Genomic DNA, 8141 nt, shown 5'->3' with positions numbered 1-8141 from the left:
GTTCTTTTTTTTTTTTTTTTTTTAGTATTGTTCTAATCATTGTAAAAGACATTTTGCATTTCATCATAAGCGTTCCGGGGATGATAAAGACTAACACAAAGGGAAAAGAAAGAAGCTGGTCTTCCAAACAAGTGACCAAAAAGGACAGCATCCCAGAACTTCCCAAGACTCGCCCCGCCCCAGGCCGCTCCTCCAATCCGGCGGGCGGCGCGCCCCCCTCCCACGCAGGCCCCCACCACAACCTTTTCCAGGTGGGCGGGGAGACAAGGGTAGGGGCGTCGGGCGGCACGGCGCTTTACGGCAGGGGCGGAGGCTCCGGACAAAGTGGCCATTCCTGCGTGGAAACATGGCAAGTAAGTTCCTTAGCGTTCCCGTTTTCTTTTCCTGGACGTGGGCAAGCCCGGAGCCCTTGAAGCGGTCACGGTGGCGCTCGGAGAGAGGGTGGCAATTTGGGTGGTTGTGGTCGCCAGATTTATGTCGGGCTGTGTGGGGAAAGGCTCTCCGGTGACCCGGTGGCCCGAGACCCTAGTCCCTCCTCTCCCATCTGGCAACTGACTCTGAGACGAGTGACTGTAACTCCGAAGGACCTGTTGCTCCCTCTGAGGACCAGCCAGGGGCGCATTCTGCGTGTAATTTGGCTCGATTCCTTTTTTATTGCATCCCTGAAACAGATTCCAGGTGTTCTTTCCGTGTAAACCACTCAATGTGTTTCTGAATTCGCTTTGGTAGTCCATCTTGAGGCTTCTAGCCTCTATTCGTATAGGATATTAGTATATAGTTTTCTTTTCCTTTAAATGTCTGTATCTGTTTTTTATATCAAGGTGATGCTGTTTTCAAAGAGTGAGTTATGAAAAGCTTCCTTCTCTTATTTTTTTGGAACAGTTTGAGAAGAACTGGGGTTAATGGAAGGATTTCAATGTTTGGCCAAGTGCACCAATGAAGCCATCTGGTAGGCTTTTCTTTGTTTGGAGATTTTTCATTAACTGCTTCAGTCTTGTTAGAGGGCCATCTACTTTTGTTTTTCTTTGAGCCAGTTTGATACTTTTATTCGTTTTTAGGAATCTGCCAGTTTCATCAACATCATCTAATTTGTTGGTGTACAGATGTTCATCGTATTCTCTTAGAATCATTTTTTTATTTTGATCTGTTCTCTAATATGCAACTTACAATTCTGATTTTAGACATTTGAGTTGTCTATTTCCTGGTTATGCTAAACATATGTTAATATGTTTGGCTGCTTTGATTCTTCACTCCCTCATATTTGAGCCTTAAAAAAAATCTCATTAGCTAATAAGTTTAGGTATGTTCTTTTTCTTGTTCCTCGCTTTATACAGTTACGCTAGTAATGTGAGATCTTTTTTTCTATACATCTTTATCTGGGCCTTTTTCCCTCTCTATCCCATAGATATTTTCTACTTGTAATTAGCTTCCTTCACTCATTAATTACTCAGAAAACATTGTTTTATTTCCACAATTTGTACATGACTGAAAAGTCTTTAATGAGCTGAGCTGATTTCTGGTTGTTTTGCCATTGTGACCAGAAGACATAGTTTGTATGTGGAAAATGGTGAATTAGATTTCTATTCCTGTTGTAATAACAACCATTGTAGGTGTTTAAAACAACACAGATTTATATTCTTACAGTTCTGTAGTTCACATTTGTTGTGGTTTTTTTCTGGGCTAAAATTAAGGTACTGACACAGCAGTATCACTTTCTGGAGGCTCTGGAAATCCTTGAGGGCCATTGTTCTTCCAACAACAACTATCAAGAAAGGACTTCTTCATGAAATTACCACTGTTGTTGGAAGGTTCCACACTCCCATCAATTCCTATGCACCCAAAATATCGAAGTCTAAGAAATCCAAAATATATAAGCAAGACGAGTAAATAAAGGGAAATGTTAATATCTTTTTAATCAATAATATGGGAATTTCTGTATATAATATTGCATTTTCAGATAGCTTTTCATGTGAACTGTATTTCCTCTTAGATGTTTGAGGTTATTTCCCTTTTCTTCTAGAGTTTAATGCTAGTTTAAGTGAAGACAGATGTGTGTGTTCATTTATTTCACTTTTAGACACCAAAGGCAGTAATGCTATCTATATGTGCTTATGTGAAACCTATACTTGGACCAGGAGGCAGTGGTCAGAACAGAGCAAGGAGACACCGCATGGTTCAGAATCAGGAAAGGTATGCATCTAGGATGCATCCTATCGCCATTACCTTTTCAATCTATATGTGGAACAAATCATCTGGGAGGCTGGGCTCTATGAGGAAGAATGTGGCATCAGGATTGGAGGAAGACTCCTCAACAAACTACGTTATGCATATAACAACCTTGCTTACTGAAACCGAAGAGGACCTGAGGCATTTTCTACAGAGGGTCAAGGACTGCAGCCTTCAGTATAGATTGAAGGTCAACATCAAGAAAACAAAGATTCTCAACACTGGGTTAATTGGCAGCATCATGATAGATGGTGAAGAGATTGAGATTCGTAACAGCTTCAGCTTGCTTGGCTCCACTGTCAAAACTGATGCAGCCAGAAAATCAAAAGACAAATGACATTAGGAATATCTATTAGGGTCCTCTCCAGAGTATACTGGAAAGCAATGATGTCAGTCTGGATACTAAGGTGCGCCTTATTCAGGCCATGGTCTTCATAGTTACTTGAAATGCGTCCGAGAGTTGGACAGTGACTAGGGATGATAGAAGAAGAATCACTGCCTTTGAGCTGTGGTCCTGCAGAAGAGTCTTGAACATACTGTGAGCTGCTAAGAGAACAAACAGGTCTGTCCTGCAAAGGGTGAAACCAAGCTGCTCCTTGGAGGCAAAGATTTTGAAGCTCTTTCTCACATACTTTGGCATGTGGCCAGGAGGGACTAGTCCTTGAAAAAGGGCATCATGCTTGGAAGGGTGACTGGACAGTGCAGGAGAGGAAGACCCTCGATGAGATGGATTGGCTCAGGGACTAGGGTAATGGGCCTAGGTGTGTTGGAGTCAATGATATTGGCTCAAGATAGAGCAGGGTTCAGAGGTGTTGTACACAGGATTGCTATGAGTCAACAGCACATAATACCACCACCACTCTTCTGTACTTTGCAGCTTTCACAGTTCTCTAAACAGAAAATAGAGTCTTTGCATTGTTTCTAATAATGGTAATGCCTTCTTACACGTGTGAGGGGAGGTTGGGTAGGGAGGTTGTGTTCTCACTCATGGTATGCTCGGCTTCTCCTACACCTCCACCTTTTTTTAAATCGCAAAGGATGCAACAGTAAATAGCCCCATAGGTAAGGGGGTATGTGTTGGTGTGTGTGTTTCCAATACAGCTATGGTGCCAATATCAACTTTGGAATAATTCATCTCTATGACTCGCAAGCGACATATAACAACAACAACAACAAATTACAACTCACATAACAACAACAAAATTACAATGTGACTATACAGCAGAATATGTTTTTCTCTCTAAAGAGAGAAAAAGATCTATTTTGATAATTAGATCTATGTTTTAGATCTCATATAAAAATGGATATATTGACTTCCATTTATAAGTGAGTAAAATGAGTGGTGGGTCAGTTGAAGATCTCTCATTTTGTTTATACCAACAGTATTCTTGAGGGCAAAATGTATATTTTCTTCCATATTTATTCCAATGGCGGCCATACACCCACAGAGGCCAGGAGAGAAGTGTGGTATTAAAATGACACAGTAAAGTTTGTCATTGCCATGGAAAGGTGTAGAGGAGCTGCAAACAAACAAAAATTATTTCCATTTTTCTTCATGGAAGAAAGAACATTGTGTGGCTTGGTAGAATGTTGTACAATGCTGACTTTTAACCTTTTCTGTTTATAATTATGGGATTGTGTGTGAGGACAGATTACCTGCTTTATGATTAGTTTAAAGAAGTCCCCAAGTGATTTATGAAAGAATGAATGTTCTGAGAGAAAGAAAAGAAAAACCTTTCCAAATGAAAGGGCATGGGTGTATGTGATAGATATATTGTGTTTGTGCTGTATAGTTCAATTAAGTTACAAGTATTTTATATGTTCTTGTAGAGGAAGCACACAAAAGAATGCAAGTTACTGGAAATGGAACATTGGCCAGATATATGGGCAGTAGTGCAATGGGTAAGTCTACAGTTCTCTGTTCAAAAATACTCTACTTGAACATATTTATTCCTTTTTAATTATGGTTTGAAATATTACAGAGAAAGTTGGTTTTCTATTCAACCGTTCTTACCTATTTTATAACAATACTATAATACAATTTAGCTACATTTGTCTCACTTTCTCCCTTTAATTCTTGTTTCCATTAATCTTATCTTACCTCTTCCTGTGTCAGAAATGATGTGGCTGCCACAAGATAGGACAATGTTCAGCTCTTTTGTTCATAGGGTTGCTATGAGTAGTATTTGACTTGGTGGCAACTAACAACAACAGTGTAAATGAATGGTTCTTGGAAGTAGGATGGGGAGATGCAATCTTATATGCTTTGGACATGTTATCAGGAGAAACCTGTGCCTAGAGAAGGACATAATGTTAGATAAGTCAGTAAAAAAGCAGAAGACCGACCCTGCGCTGTCCTCTCCCCGTGCCTGCAGCCTCAATGAGCGCAGCCATGCCCAAGTGCCTGAAGTGTGACGAGATATATTTCGCCAAGCAGATGACATCCCTGGGCAAGGACTGGCACTGGCCCTGCCTCAAGTGTGAAAAATGCAGAAAGACGCTGACCTCTGGGGGCCACACCGAGCATGAGGGCAAGCCCTACTGTAGCCACCCCTGCTATGCAGCCATGTTTGGGCCCAAAGGCTTTGGGTGTGGAGGAGCTGAGAGCCACACTTTCAAGTAGATCCAGGGTTCTGCCTGCCTGGAGAAATGCTCAGGGGAGCACAGCCCTCACTTCTCTGTTTTGACCAGCCAGCTGCCACACTACTGCCCCTTCAGGCAGATGCTAGGCCCTGACCCCCACTGTCAGCAGCTCCCCTGTATCCACTCACGCTGTCAATAAACTCCAGACACACGGGATGGGGGAGGGCGGAGCAGAAGACCTCAAAACAACTATGAGATATCATTTCACCCCAGTAAGAATAGCAGAATTTAACAGAACAGCAAGCAACAAATGCTGACAAGGTTGTGGAGAAGCTGGAACCCTTATTCACTATTGGTAGACGTGTAAAATGGTGCAACCACTGTGGAAGGTTGTATGGCTCTTTCTAAAAATGTTGCAAATAGAGATACCATTTGACCCAGCAGTTCCACTACTGGGAATGTGCCCCAAAGAGACCATAACTGCCACCCAAGCAGATATATGCACACCCATGTTTATCACGGCTTTGTTCACAGTAGCAAGGAGTTGGAAACAACCTAAGTGTGCCCATCAACAAACAATTGGATAGAGAAGCTGTGGTATATTCACACAATGGAATACTACACTGCATTAAAAAATAAGGAACTCCTGCAATATCATTCAAAATGGGTGTGACCCTGGAGGACATTATGCTGAGTGAAGTATCTCAGTCACAAAAGGACAAATACTGCATGGTGCCACTGTTTTAGAATGGGACTGACCTCGGGGTTGGGGGGGGAGACTGGGAAAGATGGGTTAAATAATGGATACTGCATTGAAAGAGATGAAGGAGAAAACTGTTTAAAAGGGATATGTGATTAGGTATTTTTGTCATGACGGGAGTCCAGAGCAAAGGCTCCATAGTGGAGTGGACCTGGGGAGAGGGAGTGTAAAACAATGAAAGAATTTTTCTTTTACTTTTCCAAGAGGGTAGTATACTGGAGGGTTGGGAGAGGAGAAAAGGGCAACAATGAATGAATGGAAACCCAAAGTCTCTGTAAATTTTCATTAAAATTAATAATAATAAAAATTATATTTAAAAAAGCAGAAGACCTTATAGTGGCTACAACAGTGGGATGAAATACAGCAATGATTGTGAGGTTGGCAAAAAACAGCCACAGTTGCATTATGTTGTACTTATGTAAAGACCTAGAATATATGCAAATGATTTTCAATATTAACTTTATTCCCACTTCTCATTTGTAAAAAAAAAAGGATTATCTTAGTTCCCAACAATCTTTTTGAAATTTTGAGATTATGCTCAGTACGGCTATATAAGTATCAAATTACAAAAGCAGTGAGCAAAGTTACTGTGTTCTTAAGCTAAGTGAATGACCATAAATTATTAAGGAAAGAATAACTTGATAGGGGCCTTGAAGAAGGGAGACACTAGAAGTTAATTGGTGAAAAGTTGTCCAGGAGACCTAGAGTCCAGCCCAAAAGTCCAACTCTCCCTACAGCCATTAGTTCTTACAACTAAAGCTGAAAAAGAAAATTAGTATCTAGACTCAGTTTTAGACCATGTCAGACAAGAACACGTCCTTTCCCAGGCCCACCTCAGGCCAGGGTTAAAAGAGCCTCGTCACCCTTTCCTGTTATCAAAAGAATATGAATGAGTCAGAAAACTTTATTTATTTACCTCTAAATCTAATAGAATTAAGAGCTCTGTGTAAGTGTTTTAAGAGGACTTTGAAAGTATCATACCTAAGTCAATTTGTTTCTGTTTTGGCAACCTCTGTCTTCTGAGAAGCTAAGAGGGCTTCACATGCCCATTTCCTCCACAGTCTTTCAGCATTGGTGATCATCATGGGATGCAGAGGGAAAAGCCAGAAAGACCCAGAAACTTTTCCACAGGCTCAGTGAAGTGGGTGTTGTAGCTAAACCAATGCCAGATCCTCTCCAGGTTGAGGGCTACAGTCTTCGCTCCATGAGTGTGGAGTAATGGGTCATAGAAGCCCAGCTGCTCCATGAAGTGGCCATCCCTAGTATACCTGTTGAAAGCAACCACAATGCAGTAGCAGGGCCAGTTAGTCCAACCACCCAGGGCAAGGAGGGTGGTTAGGCGGCTCTCTAGTAGGACCTGCAGAGGAAGGTTGTGAGGTGGTCCATGGTGCTCTTGGCTTGCAACAGGGCCTGTCTGCCATTTGTGGTGCCTTGGAACATACCACTGTCCATACCTTTTTATATTTTATATTTGATTGTGCTAAGAGTTGAATAAATACCTTCTGGGTGTAACTGTTCACCTTATTGTTTTGTTCCATTGAGTCTGAACCAACTCAAAGCTGATTTTGCAGCAGATTTTCAGAAGCAGTTGCCCATCTTTCTCTCACAGAGCGTCTGGTAGATTCAAACCGCCTGCCTGCAGGTTGATAGTCTATTGTTTAGGTGAAAGGTGGGGGGTGAAGTTTTTCCCTAGGGTCAAAATATTACTACAGGACATATCTTGAGGTTTCCACCAATCTCAGACCAGGAAGCTTTTTTTTTTTTATTAGTTTTGTTCAACTATTTTTCCCTACTCTGTCGAGGATCTTTTACTTAGATCCCTTTTAGAGTAGTCAGCAGTGGTAACTGGGCGCCATCTAGTTCTTGTGGTCTTGGGATTGTGGAAATTGATGTTTATATGGTCTAATTGCTCTGATTGTTTCAGTGCATATTTGCTATCCTTTCCTCTTTTTTGTTCTAGACAGAGAACAATAGTCGCACCTTAGATGGCTAATGACAAACTTTTTAAGACTCCAGTCACTACTTTGGATACATGGGATTTTATTGATGGATATGTCCATTAAGACAACATGATTTAACAGTTTGATCAAAGATCCCGTAGAACAATCTTGACCTTAATGGAAAAAAATGCAGAACAGAAATTTTAATTCTCACAGATAGTAGACATGGAGCCATAGAAGGTGGATGAACTCTTAGAACTATAACTATGAGATAATCTTTAAACTGTATACCAAAAATACCCCTTAAGTCATCTTAGAACAGTAGATTAGCTTAACTTTTTAAAATACAATTAAAAAAAAAACAACCCCAAAATGTTTGCTTTGACTATGAAGCTCTTTGACTTGACTCATTAGATAAGAATTTTAGGAGACAGTGAATTTTTAATAAGGGCTGAATAACCTAGTAAAGGGGGATGAGAATGGTTGCACAACTTTTAAGAATGTGCTTACAAAATTGGAAAACTGTCTGCAGAAGAATTAACCCCACCTCACTCCATATACAAAAACCAACTCAAGGTGGATCATGGACCTAGGACTAAAACCAAGGACTGTAAACTTCATTCAAGAAAAGC

At 41.0% G+C, this 8141-nt stretch overlaps 2 pseudogenes; one reads left to right on the top strand and one right to left on the bottom strand.

Moving 5' to 3' along the window:
• Positions 1 to 4618: 4618 nt before the first annotated feature.
• Positions 4619 to 4849, top strand: LOC102860539 (annotated as a pseudogene).
• A 1706-nt stretch (positions 4850 to 6555) lies between these two features.
• LOC102851857 lies at positions 6556 to 6955 on the bottom strand (annotated as a pseudogene).
• Between the last annotated feature and the right edge of the window lie 1186 nt (positions 6956 to 8141).

Source organism: Elephantulus edwardii, unplaced genomic scaffold (genome assembly GCF_000299155.1).
Source record: "Elephantulus edwardii isolate Elephantulus edwardi_28Jun2011 unplaced genomic scaffold, EleEdw1.0 scaffold00131, whole genome shotgun sequence".
Taxonomy (NCBI): domain Eukaryota; kingdom Metazoa; phylum Chordata; class Mammalia; order Macroscelidea; family Macroscelididae; genus Elephantulus; species Elephantulus edwardii.
This window is presented reverse-complemented; position numbering and strand designations above follow the sequence as displayed.